We start from the raw sequence: 13,445 nt of genomic DNA, 5'->3' as shown, positions 1-13,445 counted from the left end.
GTAGTCCCAGCTACTCGGGAGGCTGAGGGAGGCTGAGGCGAGAGAATCACCTAAGCCCAAGAGCTGGAGGTTGCTGTGAGCTGTGATGCCACATCACTCTACCAAGGGCAACAAGGTGAGACTCTGTCTCTAAAAAAAATAATAATAAATAAAATTGGTTTCATAGTAAGACTGGGTACATTGGATATTTTTCTTCCATTCTTGAGATACTTTGCTGAGAAGAATATGTTCCAGCTTCATCCATGTAAACATGAAAGAGGTAAAGTCTCCATCTTTCTTTAAGGCTGCATAATATTCCATGGTGTACATATACCACAATTTATTGATCCATTCATGGGTGGATGGGCCCTTGGGCTTCTTCCATGACTTAGCAATTATGAATTGGACTGCAATAAACATTCTGGTACATATATCTTTGTTACAATGTGACTTTTGGTCTTCTGGATATATACCTAGTAGAGGAATTATAGGATGGAATGGCAGGTCTGTTTTTAAATCTCTTAATTGTTCTCCAAACTTCTTTGCAAAAGGAACGTATTAGTTTGCATTCCCACCAACAATGTAGAAGTGTTCCCTTTTCTCCACATCTGGGCCAACATCTCTGGCTCCCTGCTGTAGTTTTTATAAGGTGTTACCACTGAACAAGGCAGGTGAAGAGTGCTTGAGACCTCCCTGTGTTATTTATGACAACTACATGTGAATCCACAGTTAACTCAGAAACTTTAAGAAATGGATGGACAGCAGTAAATCAAAAGACAAAAGACTACCTACATGTACTGAGTGTACTTATTAGAGTTTGCAGAATTCTCCTTGTCCCTAAAACCAGCCCTCTCCCCCACCCCAAAAGCTGATACAGTCTTAAGTCTGAGCTCCTACCAGGGGCTGAAATTCAGACCATTAGATTCAGTATAAAGCAGAGACAATGATTTAATTGTCTCCATCAATCTGACATTATGCAGTCCCCAAGTCATCGTCAACATTTTTTGTTCTTGCATAATCATTGTCAGATGACCCATCTGTCACTTGAAAGGGTTATACTTTTAAAACTCTCCCATTCTTAAACTTAAGTGCAAATTTACATTTATCCTTACCAAATACGATTTTGTTGAGTTTTCTTTTTTTAATCTTCACATTAGGCATCCATCCCAGTTTAGTATCATTGCAATATTTATAAGGCTGCTATCTATAGTGACATTAGCATGTTCGAAAGGGACTGGCCCACAACTGGTGTGGCCTGCCATGAGACAGATGCCCGCTTAGACTCATCATCCTTTAATCACAGTTTTTGGAATTACTTTATAGTCGAGCATGTCTTACCTGGGCTGTCATCACATTGAGACTTCTACCTTGTGTTTGCTCTTTCATCACAAGACACTCTCCGACACCTTGTGAAAATATCAGTGTCTTGCTGGCTTGCTGTGGCTCACACCTGTAATCTTACCACTCTGGGAGGCCTAGATAGGTGAATTCCTTGAGTTCAAGAGTGTGAGACCAGCCTGAGCCAGAGTGAGACCCCGTCACTAAAAAATAGCCGGGCACTGTGGCAGGCTCTGGCAGTCGCAGGTACTTGGAAGGCTGAGGCAAGAGGATCACTTGAGCTGTGACAACACAGCACTCTACCAAGGGTGACAAAGTGAGACTGTGTCTCAAAAAAGAAAAAAAGTCAGTGTCTTGTGGCTGACAGTAACCACCCCAATATGTCAACCTCGCACCTACTTGGGAGAGTGTAGGATGATATTGAACTAGCACATGGACTCCTAGTAGCGATGGCCTTCTTTTCTGAGAAGTCACTACTCTGCCAGAATTTCCAAAGGTAAAATATATTTGTTGGTATTTGTCTTTTGTCCTTTTGGGAAGCCTGTGTAACTTCTTACTGCGTGGGCATTCAGCTGCATTGCTCAGAGCACCGGAGGGTGAGCATGTACTCTCTTCTGGATCTGCAGGGAGGATTACCTTTCAGCACCTACATCTAGGGTTCAGGAGCTTTAGGTATTGATTGCACTTTTTCCAAATCGGAGGTTTATTTCCTGTGAGAGAGAAGCGATTCCTTACTTTGTCAACAGTGAAGGAATCAGTCAGTCAAAGGCAAATCAACCAACTTACAGAGATTAATCCTTTTTGTGAAATACAGCTCAAATTATTTTAGTTTTTGTTCTAACAAGATTTACGCTCATAAAATGTGGTAGAGGATGGTGTTCAAGATTTTTACTTTTTATCTTTTTAGTTATTGGCTCTGTGGGAGTCAAGAGTGGTCTTTTTAAAAGGGCAATGTTAACAGTTTCCTACTTGCCCCACATGCAGCTGAGTTAGGGTCCCTGTGACTTCAGACTGGCAGAGGGTCAGCCGAGATCAGACAGCATGTGAGTGATGCAGTTAAAGGAAAACTGACTCAGCAAGTTTAGCCTTTGTCACCAAGGTTCATCATCTTATCCATGATTTCTCCCAGTTATTACTGTAGACTGACTATTGGGATTCAACTCAGCTGCACATCTTCTGCCAGGGATAAAATGCTGAATGCTGAACCACTCCCCACTGACCCCACTGACTCCCCCTTCTGACCACTGAAGGATTTTACTTTACACTGATGTTGTTGTTGTTGGAATATTTACAGACCTGCAGGGAAGAGCTTTCCTCTGTTTGTACTGGTGGAAGGAGGGCGGGGAGACCACTTGGTCTCTGCCTGTGCCTGGCACCATTATCCTATTTATGGATTCCACATTTGGAATTTGCATTCTAGGGCCTGCTACTTTTCACTGAGGAAGGAAGTAGCCACAGCAACTAAAAAATAGTAACTCTCATTCACAGAGCATCTTCTGTGTGTCAGGCATCTTCTATAAAGTATTCAGGTCCTCGCCACGTTGCTGGGTATATGCATCACCCCATTTTACAGTTAAAGAAGCTGAGACCCTGAGAGTTGAGTAACTTGAGCCCAGGTGCTCATAAGAGACCCCTGCTCTTCCTCTCAAGGACACCAAACCTCTGCTGGGTTCAGTGATGGCAGCTGAGGGAGCTTCTCGCTGTGTAGCATGTTGGCTTTCCTCTGTCAGATACTTGGGACACTGCCACCTTTAGAGATTCCCTTGATCTACAGTCACCAACTGCCAAACAGGAAAAAGGCTGAAGCCCACCAGTGAGACAGCTGTGCTCATCCGATCAAGCTGGGTGATCATTCTTTTACATTTAGGATGTGTTCTTTAAAATGTTAAAGAAATGTGTGTGGTGGCTCACACCTGTATTTTTGGCACGCTGAGAGGCCGAGAGGGGAGGATTGCTTAAGGAACTTAGGAGTTCAAGAACAGTCTGAGCAACAGCAAGACCCCATCACTACTAAAAACAGAAAACTTAGCTCGGCATTGCACCAGGAGCCTGTGGTCCCAGCTTCTCAGGAGGCTGAGGCAGAACAATCACTTGAGCCTAGGAGTTTGAGGTTGCCGTGAGCTATGACAACATTACTGTACTGTAGGCTGCTTATGTGTGTGACGTGGATATGAAGTATACATCAATAAATCTCTTTTTAAAAAACGTTATATAAAAGGCCATGTTTCCTTTTTTATGTATTTATACAATCTGTGTATAGTTATGTAATGTCTATATTATGTAACAGATTTATGACATAGGTTTAGATTTAGATACATTTTAATAAGTAACTTTTCAAATCAGGAATCCTTAAAAGATTACAGTACTTAGCTGGAGCTATTGTAACAAAGTTTTTATATTTTAGCAAGATTGTAGCTTTAGGAAGCCCTCAGCTGTTCCTTGCATTGTAATAAAGTAGCCAGTGAGCCTCTGTTTCCTGAGCCCTTTTTACTAACCCAGCACTGGGGGCGGGGTTGCTGGGGAATGTAAAGGTCGCAGGAAACATGAAACATTAACTCTGCAAGGAAAAATAAATGAAATCTCATGAAAAAAAGAAAAAACCTCAGCAATTAAGTGCTAAGCCACTTTTAACTGCAAAAGTTTCAGCAGTTTTTTTCAGGGAGAGAAATTAGAGACGAAAAAGAAAAAATTTATAAAGCCACACATGAGAGCTTTTCATTTTTCACCTTTCGTTGTGGAAATTTCAATGGGACACACAAGTAAAGCTCTTGTTTGAGCCATTGCCCACTTTTTTCCCTCAAATATTTCAAAGCACGTCCAAGCCACAATGACAGCTGTCTTGGGCGGAGAGGAAGTGGGGTGCAGGTTCATTTGGTGGTCCCCACAAAGGCTGCATGCTGACTAGAGGTCCTATTGAGAGCCTCCAGACTAGAGGTAGAAGTCTCTGAGTTCAACTCTCATTAGACTCAGAAGAATAATGCCAAAGGCAGGTTTGGAAAGGCTGTTCCCACATCCAAAGCGTCACTGCAGTAGTACCTGGTGGCCGGCAGAGTTCATTCCTTCCACCAAGCTACTGAGCCTGTGGACTGTGGGCCAGGCTGTGTCTCAGACCTGGAGTGGAGACAGCAGGGAGGAAGCAGGTGGGACCTGTGCCGATGGGGGCTGGGTGGGTGGGGAGGGTGCCTGGAGTCAGTGGAGGGACTGCTGCTACCCCTGGTAATGTTGAGTACCACGTGTGACCTCAACATGGTGACTGAGCTCAGGAAGGAGAAGATCACCAGTCAAGGTCACAGACCTCAGAGGTGCATCCGCATGGACACTGGAACAGGAGAACAGAGGATGAGGGCTGCAGGTGGCCAGGGACTACGTCCAAGGAGTGAAGGGTGACTCTGGTCCACAAATGACTTCTGCCTGAGCCGGGGCTGGGCAAGGTAGAGTGCCAGGAGAGCCGGGGGCTCCTCCACGCACTGGCAAAGGACTGGGTTGAGGAGGCGAGGGACAGGGATTTCTGCTGGAGGAGGGTGGAGCCGTGCATAGGGAAGAGGTTGCTAGCACAAGCAGTGATGGAGGGCAGCTGCTCCTGTGAATGCAGAGGACAGTGGAGGCAGGGAAGGACACATTTGGAACGCAGTGGGGATGTGTGTGTGTTGGCAGTGGTGTCAGAGACAGCTCTTGGGGTTGTGGCTTCAGTAACTGGGTGAAGACACTGGTAATTGGGAGATTGGGAGCAGAGTGGGGTGGGGGGAGGTGGTGAGTTCTGTTTGGGTAGGTTGAGTATAGGATGCCTTTGTGTTAGTTTTGTAAGACTGTGTGTAAATTACCAGAAATATGGTAGCTTAGAACAAGAGAGACTCTCTCCCACTTCTGCAGACCAGAAGTCTGAAATTCAGGGGTGGGCAGGGCCGTGCCCCTCTGGAGTGTCCACGGAAGAACCTTCCTCCCTTCCAGCTTCTGGTATGCCGGCAGCTGGCATTCCTTGGCGTGCTGTCACGTTGCGCCAGTCTTTGCTCTGCTCACTGGCCTTCTCCGCTTCTTGATTTTAGCCTGCCAGCCTCCAGCAGTGTGATAGAACAAACTCTTGTTGTAAGCTCTTCAGTCTGTGGTCATCTGCTCCAGCAGCTACATTTGCCATGAATGCTTTTCTTCCCTCCCAGCGGCCTACCCCGGCCCCTCCCTCTAGGACACCAGCCTCTGGTACAGCACTGAGCTCTGCGCCTGTGCTCAGAGAGCCTGACGGGCCAGACGGGCAAGGAGTGCCCACCCCAGGGGGAGCCCTGGCTGGCAGAGCAGGGCACAAACATTCCAGCCCTACCCCATCCAACAGCGCTGAGTGGCTGTGCTGGGCACCCTTTCCAGGGGACTCCCTCAGGGAAGGCTTGGAGGAATCAAGCCTTTGTGCGGTGAGCTGCCCTGTGGAGGGGCCTGAATGCCAAGAAATGAGGATCTGCCTCTGGCCCCCAGCCCACCAGGAAGTGCATCCTGCCAGTGAACACTGAGGCCGGGAAGCATGTCCTGCAGCTGACGATATTCCTGCCTTCTGACTTTAGCAGTGAACAGGATATTTAAGAACATCTATCATCACTTCATTTTGGAATGGATTTACTGATTTTTTTTTTTTTTTTGGGGGGCAGTTTTTGGCCGGGCCTGGGTTTGAACCCACCACCTCCAGCATATGGGGCCAACTTTTTTTTTTTTTAAACAGTCTCACTTTGTTGCACTTGCTAAGAATGCTGTGGCTTCATAGCTTACAACAAGCTCAAACTCCTGGGCTCCAGTGATCTTGCCTCAGCCTCCCAAGTAGCTGGGACTAGGGCAGCATTTCTCAACCTGTGGGTCGCGACCCACAGAAACTGTATTAATGGGCTGTGGCATTAGGAAGGCTGAGAACCACTGGACTGGGGACACCTGCCACAATGCCCAGCTAGTTTTTTGTTTGGGGGGGTTATTTTTTAGAGATAGCATCTCACTCTGATTCAGGCTGGTCTCCAACTGCTGAGCTCAAGAGATCCACCTGCCTTGGCCTTCCAGAGTGCTAGGATTACAGGTGTGAGCCACACCACACTGCCTGGATTTATCGACTTTTGATTGAAGAAATCATTTCTATTATTCATGATCTTAAAAGCACAGTAAAACTTTTCTTCTAAGTTCAGTTTGGATGTCAATGAAGGATGTGTGATTTTTCTGCAATTCTCTTAAGAGTTAATTTTGTGTATACATTCAAACAAACAGCGTGTGTGTGTCTGTGTGTGTTGTCAAAGCTACTCCAGAGACAGCAGATTTATATGGAAGAGATTGCCCTTGATGGGCCTTCATTGCTCATCAACAGAACACAAGTATAGCTGAGCACTATCATCTCTCAAAGTCATTACTTTCCTTTCTATGTGTTTTTGTTTTTGTTTTTGTTTTTTGAGGCAGAGTCTCACTAGGTGTCCCTTGGTAGAGTGCCATGGCATCACATCTCATAGCAACCTCAAACTCTTGGGCTTAAGCGATTCTCTTGCCTCAGTCTCCCAAGTAGCTGAGACTATAGGCGCCCAATACAATGCCCAGTATTTTTTGGTTGCAGTTGTTGTTGTTTAGTTGGCCCAGGCCAGGCTCGAACCTGCCATTTTCAGTGTATGTGGCTGGTGCTCTACCCACTGAGCTACGGGCATCGCTCCTAGGTGTTGTGAATTTTCATTAAAAACTTTACCCTCTTTAAATTGAAAAGACCAAATGTCAGCCGACAGTGTAAGGTGCACTGAACTGAAACTCTGATATGGCTTGTTATAAAAAATGGTTGAGAAATGTCCTTAGGCACGCAAATGGGAGCAGGGTTGTTTCTTACAATGACGGAATGTAGAATTTTTTTTTTTTTTTTTTTTTTGAGAGAGCGCCTCAAGCTGTTGCCCTGGGTTGAGGCAGGAGGACCACTTGAACCTAGGAGTTTGAGGTTGCTGTGAGCTGTACTTTCACCAAGGCACTCTAGCTAGGGCAGCAGAGTGAGATATTGCCTTAAAAAAAAAAAAAAAAAGTTTCTGCTTGTCTGCTTATTTGTAACACTGTTCCTTTAGTTGTCAAACATTTTAAATAATAGCATTAGCCACTCATATCACAATCAACCTTTGATATATGTTTTATTTCATTTTATTTCTACTTGGTGTTTACTCCATCATGAGTGGCAGTTTCAGCCCTGAGCTGTACAAAAACTGTCACTCCTGGTACATTTAGTGCACCTGACTGTCACCAGTGGTTCCTATGGAATGGACTGCGTGTGTTCCAGTAACTTTAGCTGTGAATTAATTGAAAGCCGATCGCTGTGAGGCAAAGCCTGGTTTGCCTTTCATTTGAGCTTTACCCTCACAGTTGACAACTGGCCGGTTGACATTTGGTGAGAAAGGTGTAAAAGGCCATGTGAGGATTTGGGGTGCTTAGCGATGGGCTTGGTCCACGGGAGGGCAGGAACCTGCTTCTCAGGGAGTTCACCCAAGGCCAGCTTCCTGTCTTATCTAGACCAGGATGGGAGTTCTCCTGTAAGTCTCAACCTGCGCAAATTGTCAGGACATCCTCTGTTTTGGACACAAGTCGCTTGTGTTTGTCACTCCTGGCCTTTACCTGTTGTCTTCCTCCTCCCTTTGCTCCCTTTCCTGCCAGCATCCTGACTTCTGTCCCCAGTTAGTCCCTGACATGTCACTCAGGGGGCTGCAGACTCCCAGAGGAAGGCTGCTGTTTGTCAGCCCTCGTTGGCCACCTCCCTCCCTGACTCACCCTTTGCATAGGCAATGCTCTTAGTTGGTGGTAATCAATTTTTCTGCACCTATTTGTTTTGAGACAATCTCACTCTGTCACCCTGGGTAGAGTGCTGTGTCATTGAAGCTCACAGCAACCTCAAACTCTGGGTTCAAGTGATCTTCCTGCCTTAGCCTCCCAAGTAGCTGAGACTACAGGCACCTGCCACGATGCCCGGCTAATTGTTTTGTGTTTTTAGTAGAGGTGGACACTCACTCTTGATCATGCTGGTCTCAAACTCCTGAGCTCAGGGATCCTCCCTGTTCGGCCTTCCAGAGTGCTGGGATTACAGGCGTGAGCCACCTCACCGGCCAGTGCATCTGTTTTAAACCAAGCTCTCCCCAAGTTCAGATCTGATCTGGAAGTGCTGTTGGTCTTTCAGGGTGACACACAAGCCCCTGGGATCTGCTAGTCCAAGTAGGAGCCACAGACCACAGTCACCATTCTCCTGGGAAGTGGTTAAAATGCAGAGTCTCAGTCCCCCACCCTAGACAGGATCCACCCTTTTACAAGATCTGCAAGTCAGTGCTCAAACTGGACACATACTGCTCTCTGGCCTGATGTCACTTCAAATGTCTCCCTGTTTTCTAAAAGCACAATTTAATTTAATTTTTTTTTTTTTTGGCCTGGGCTGGATTTGAACCCACCACCTCCGGCATATGGGGCTGGCGCCCTACCCCTTTGAGCCACAGGTGTCGCCCCTACAATTTAATTTTAAACCGTGTTCATTCCCTAGCTTTTCCCACCCCCTTCACTTTTCTGGCAGCTATAGTTTATTTGGGGCTGGCAATGCCCCTCTGCTCTTTGGGTGTTCTTTATTGAAGTCTGGAAACATTCCCTTTCTTTACTGCACACAGATTGTCTCTTGATTGTTGCTCATTCAACTTGCATATGGCACCCAATAAGTTTCTGTCAAATTGAACTGAATTGAAAGGCAAAGGTGCTGCTGGTCCTCAGAGGGTTCCGAGGGAGATCTGTGGCTCAAGCAGCTGAAATCCCTTATCAGGAAGGCAGCTGTCTGAGCCGGGGCCCTTTCACACAGAGCCTCCGGCCATTGTGCCAAAGCTTTATTGGGGTCAGATCCAAAGACTACAGGACTGAAGACAAAAGGGAAGTGAGTCAGTGGAGGAGGAAAGCACATTGTTTATGAACTGGCCGCAAGATCCCCAAGAAGCCAGGCTCATTGCTCAGGGCCCTGTGGCACCACTCCTCAGACTCCCCAGGAAGGATGAGCAATTTGTCTAGCAGTGGCTTTCCACGTCTGCTCTCCCACTGGATTCAGTTTGCCTGCCCCATGGTGTGTTAACTGCCCTGAAGTTCCAGGTTAGTTCCCCAGCCCTTTGGGTCAGCTGCTGAGTAAGCCAGAGCCGCAGTTTGGAGCTGCAACCTAAGGCCCTTTGCCTATGTTGTAAATAAAGTTTTGTTGGAACACAGTCATACCCATTCATTTAGGTAGTGTCTGTATCAGTTTAGGTATAGGTAAAAGCCCCCTGCAAGGCGCAGCATCATGGCTGCCCACACTCCATCAATTATTTCATTATTTAAATCTTATTATTTAAAGTCATATTACTGTGAATAATAGCCTCCTTACTTAGGCTGTGACTACTGTTCTCTGCCCCAGTCATCTCCTCTATTAGACTCTAGAGGTTACCTGGATTTTTTACCGTGAACTCAGTCCTTTCTGGGAGACATGTGGATATGGGGACTCGCTGTGAAAAATCAGCTGCCTGGGGCGCCTGTGGCTCAAGGAGTAGCGGAGGTGGAGGGTTCAAACCCAGCCCCAGCCAAAAACTGCAAAAAAAAAAAAAAAATCAGCTGCCTGGGAGAGAAATCACTGAGCACCTTCCTGCTGTTAGTGCATCTGATCAAGCGTGAGTGGTGAGCAAATGGACAGACGTATTTCCACATACTTGGAAACTAATCGTCACTGTGCAAACGTTCATGCTCAGCAGTACCATCTTTGTGTTTCTCCCATCTACAAAACACCCAGATGTTTTCGCCTCCTGTGTGTGTGTGTATGTGCGTGTGTGTATGTGTATGTATGTGTGTAGGTGCGTATGCATATGCATGTATGTGTATGCATGTGTGCGCTTGTGTGTCCGTGTATATGTGTAAGCATATGCACGTGTCTGCGTGTGTGCATGTGTGTACACGTGTGTGCATGCATGTGTGTAGGTGCGTATGCATATGCATGTATGTGTATGCATGTGTGTGCTTGTGTGTCCATGTGTATATGTGTAAGCATATGCACGTGTCTGTGTGTGTGCATGTGTGTACACTTGTGTGTATGCATGCGTGTAGGTGCGTATGCATATGCATGTATGTGTATGCATGTGTAGGCTTGTGTGTCCATGTGTATATGTGTAAGCATATGCACATGTCTGTGTGTGTGCATGTGTGTACACGTGTGTGCATGCATGTGTGTAGGTGCGTATGCATATGCATGTATGTGTATGCATGTGTGCGCTTGTGTGTCCATGTGTATATGTGTAAGCATATGCACGTGTCTGTGTGTGTGCATGTGTGTACACGTGTGTGTATGCATGTGTGTAGGTGCGTATGCATATGCATGTATGTGTATGCATGTGTGCGCTTGTGTGTCCATGTGTGTCCATGTGTATATGTGTAAGCATATGCACGTGTCTGTGTGTGTACACGTGTGTGTAGGTGCATATGCATGTATGTGTATGCATGTGTGCGCTTGTGTGTCCATGTGTATATGTGTAAGCATATGCACGTGTCTGTGTGTGTGCATGTGTGTACACGTGTGTGTATGCATGTGTATGTGTGTAGGTGCGTATGCATGTATGTGTATGCATGTGTGCGCTTGTGTGTCCATGTGTCCATGTGTATATGTATAAGCATATGCACGTGTTTCTGTGTGTGCATGTGTGTACACGTGTGTGTATGCATGTGTGTGTGTGTTTCCTTTATATCATCTACTTTCCCCTTTCATGAAAAAGTTTCTGTCATCTGCGTTTTATTTCTCATGTTAATTCCATACCTGTAGGCCCAGCTATTCATGGGGAAGCTGAGGAAGAGGGTTGTTCAAGCCCAACAGTTTGAGATTGCTCTCCACAGCACTCTACCCAGGTGACAAAAATTTTTTTTTTTTTTTTGAGACAGAGCCTCAAGCTGTCGCCCCATCACAGCTCACAGCAACCTCCAACTTCTGAGCTCAAGTGATTTTCCTGCCTCCGCCTCCCAAGTAGCTAGGACTACAGGTGCCTGTCACAATGCCCGGCTATGTTTTTGGTTGCAGCCGTCATTGTTGTTTGGCGGGCCCAAGCTGGATTCAAACCTGGCAGCTCAGGTGTATGTAGCTGGCACCTTAGCTGCTTTAGCCACAGGCGCCGAGCCTCAAAAACAAAATTTTAGTCTTATAGCCATGCTTCTTCCCATTCACTCTGAGGCCCTTCTTTAGCATAGTCGTCTGCACACTTGGGCCTAGGAATCTGCTTTTGTAAGGAGATTCTGACTTCTGACCCTCGTGGGCTGGCTATTGAACACTGGACACTAGAGTCAGCCAGAGCCCTGTGGCAAGCACCCCCAGGTTTGCATGTGGGAAGCAGACAGGTAGACATGAAATGGTTGGAATGGAACCACTCCATTGACTGGACTGGCCACACAAGCCCCTGGCATTTGTGCAAACATGCAGATGCTCCTTTTCCACTTTTATCTTTTTTTTTTGCAGTTTTTGGCCGGGGCTGGGTTTGAACCCACCACCTCCGGTATATGGGGCCGGCACCCTACTCCTTTGAGCCTGCCTCCATTTTTATCTTTTAAAGCACATTCCATTACACTAAACTCCAGGAGCAGCCTCTGCTCACCAAGAGAGAAAGAAGAGAAAAATCAGCTGTCCAAATGAGATATCAGGATTCTTGTGTTTCTTTTCTTTCTTTTTTTTTTTTTTTTGAGACAGAGTTTCACTTTGTCACCCTCAGTAGAGTACTGTGTCTTCATAGCTCACAGCAACCTTCAACTCTTGGGCTTAAGCGATTCTCTTGCCTCAGCCTCCCAAATAGCTGGGACTACAGGCACTCGCCACAATGCCCAACTTTTTTTTTTTTTTGTAGTTATTGTTGTTTGTCAGGCCTGGGCCATGTTCTTGAACTACAGGCACCGAGCCAGGATTCTTTTTTTTTTGAGACAGAGTGTCACTATGTCACCTGGGGTAGAGTGTCCTATAGAGTGCCACAGCTCACAACAACCTCAAGGTTTTGGGCTCAAGCGATTCTCTTGCCTCAGCCTCCCAAGTAGCTGGGACTACAAGCTCTGGCCACAATGCCCAGCTATTTTTTGGTCGGAGTTGTCATTGTTTTTTGGCAGGCCTGGGCTGGGTTCAAACCCCCCAGCCGTGGTATATGTGGCCAGCGCCGTAGCCACTGAGATACAGGCGCTGAGCCAGGATTCTTGCTTTTTAATAACAATGTTTGGGAGGTAGTTCTCTGGTCCTTTCTACTTTTTTTACGGCTAAGTGTGTAAGACAGAAGAGCCGTTAAGGTTTCTGAAAATGCCGCTGTGTTCTGACTTCTGTCAGGGCAGCTACAGTGTGAACAGGCTGTACTCATACACGTCCCTGTCTGTTCTTTTGAAGTGGTGGTATTTGCAGCCCATTGTTAAATAGGGCTCCGTTTCCTGTCTGGCACTAGAGCTTCCTGTCTGCCATCCCTGGGATCCCAGTGGAAGTCCAGGAGCCATATAGGCACACAGTTTGCCTTTTTTAAACTGCAAAGCTGCTGTGGAAAATTTAGACGAGCCCTCACCCTCCCACCCCCGGGAGGAAGGGAGGAAGAGCCCTCTGAAAGAAAGGGGACATCTTAGCTTTGGGGGATTGAAAAAAACTAGACTGGGGCCTGTTTTACTGGGGTAGAGGCTGAAAGATGTCTCTTTTGTGATGGAAAATGACCCTATTGAGTTTAATGATGACAAAGAAGATAGATGTGGAATTTTTTTTTACTTTTTATAAAAAATAAAGGTCATAGACTAGACAGGGCATTTCTATGTTTAACCTTGAAGAATTTTGTAAAAATGTAACTCAGTGGTGGCGCCTGTGGCTCAAAGGAATAGGGCATAGGGCGCTGGGCCCATATGCTGGAGATGGAGATGGAGGGTTCAAACCCAGCCCCAGCTAAAAACTGGAAAAAAAAAAAAAAAAGTTACTCAGTATGCCTTTTTTTTTTTTTTTTTGAGACATAGCTGTCACCCTGGGTAGAGTGCCCTGGTGTCATAGCTCATAGCAACCTCAAACTCTTAGGCTCAAGTGAGCATCTTTCCTCAGTTTTTCTTTCTTTTTTCTTTTGTTTTTTTCTTTTGGTAGAGACAGGATCTTGATTTTGCTCAGGCTGGTCTCGAACTTG

This window comes from Nycticebus coucang, chromosome X (assembly GCF_027406575.1).
Source record: "Nycticebus coucang isolate mNycCou1 chromosome X, mNycCou1.pri, whole genome shotgun sequence".
Classification (NCBI taxonomy): domain Eukaryota; kingdom Metazoa; phylum Chordata; class Mammalia; order Primates; family Lorisidae; genus Nycticebus; species Nycticebus coucang.
This window is presented reverse-complemented; position numbering follows the sequence as displayed.